Here is a 308-nt window from a genome sequence, read left to right on the forward strand (position 1 = left end):
GGAGACGTAATATTAGCAATGGCGCCCACACCGCCCCCCCCCCCCATCCGCCAGCGCCCCGCCCGCGCCCTCAACTCGCTCATTAGGGATATCATTCCATTTATTCGCATTATTTCCTTCCCCTTTCATATTCATCCTTGTCTTATTCTCACTTTCTCTTTTTTTTTCCTCTGAACTTTCTTTTCCCTATTTTTTCTCTTTCTTTTTCTTCTCTGATTCTGTTTATTGTTCGTATCTTTGTTTCTCCGTTTCGCTTCGTTGCCGTTGAGCGTGTGGCTTGCATTTTCTTTCTTCCAGGCGTCTTATGG

The sequence above is a fragment of the Penaeus monodon genome, chromosome 15 (genome assembly GCF_015228065.2).
Source record: "Penaeus monodon isolate SGIC_2016 chromosome 15, NSTDA_Pmon_1, whole genome shotgun sequence".
In the NCBI taxonomy this organism is placed as follows: Eukaryota; Metazoa; Arthropoda; class Malacostraca; order Decapoda; family Penaeidae; genus Penaeus; species Penaeus monodon.